We start from the raw sequence: 1,642 nt of genomic DNA on the forward strand, positions 1-1,642 counted from the left end.
CGAGAATTTGGTAAACTGACATTTTCAATCGAGAATAACTTTATGATGCAAACACAAATCGACTAATGTTTCTATGGGGTTATGTTGACAGATGCCCAAGTTTATTGTATGATCTATTGTATGATCTATGATCTATTTATTTCGACCATCACTTACCGCTAAAGCCATCTATAGGAAAACGGCGGAAGCAAAGTTGTACACCTAATATTTTACATATATTAAAAATTTAATAGTTCGATTTTTATTTAAAATTATGATTTTAATGTTATCATTCGAGTTTGATTATAGAGATGATAACTGCAGAGAAAACATTTTTCGGCAATATATAACATATTATAGCATTAAAAGTGTGCTTACTTATTACAGTATTTATATAATAAAAAATCACGAATTTAATAATGTATTAACGAAATATTTATATTAATAATCATAAATTTTTATTAATTGTCGATAACATCTTCATTCTTCAATTACGGGGCTTCAGGCCCATAATTGATAATCATGAAAATTTGTTCAGGGCCGACGGTCTTAATAATATCTCGTCAGTGACTATACATATATTTACATACATATACCGTATTTTACATACATATACCGTAGTCATTCGCGCCGAATTGTTTTTCCGAACTTATAAACGCAATTAAACTACTACTGTAATAATATCGTGAATTAAATTGATAAGCAATTTTAATAATTTGATGCTTCAGACATCATATTAAAAAGATGTTAATGTGCTGAAAAACTATAAAAAAATTTATTGCGAAAATATTACTTCGGCCGAAGTCAAACTCGAATCTCTTGTACTTCGTACGAGCTAAATCTTTAGATTACTGAGGCCTTAGTAATATTCTTCGCAATAATCAATATATGTATGAAAATGTCATTCTTTCAGGCGAATATAAACATAATATAAACAATAAGAAGATATAAATAATAAAATTAATTTACAGTTTTTCAGCATATTAACATCTTTTTAATATGATGCCTGATAATAATTCATTGAATTATTAAAATTACTTGTCAATTTAATTCGCGTCATTTAACTACTGTATTACTACAGTAGTTTAATTGTGTTTATAAGGCAAGAAAAAAATTCGGCGCGCTATTCGAATGACTATAAATATAGTATACAGAGTGTCCTAAAAAGATCGGGACATCTGAATATCTCGGAAAATAAAAATAAATTTTACAGAAAAGTGTTTCAGACAAAAGTTGTACATCACATCGATTTTTTAAAAATGGAACTTTATTTTTCAGATTTCAGAATCTAAGAGTTGATGTCAAGAACTTTTCAAGTTATAAAGCTTGAAAGTTACACATACCGCCGGCATTACGCAAGGTATTCGACTAATGGTTCAAACCTCTTGAATATTGTTCAAGATATGTCCTGGATAACATTTATTAAGATCAAGATCATTTGAGATTGTTTCTCTTATTTCATTTTTATATAAATAATGAATTTTCAATACAAAAATGAAAATAAGATATGTGCCTACAACTCTGAAATACTTTTTTGTAAAACTTATATTTTTCGAAATATTCAGGTGTCCCAATCTTTTTGGGATATCCTGCATATGCAAATATATGTATAGTATATATAGTGTATATATATATATATATATATATATATATATATATATAT

Source organism: Atta cephalotes, assembly GCF_000143395.1.
Source record: "Atta cephalotes unplaced genomic scaffold scaffold00051, whole genome shotgun sequence".
NCBI lineage: Eukaryota > Metazoa > Arthropoda > Insecta > Hymenoptera > Formicidae > Atta > Atta cephalotes.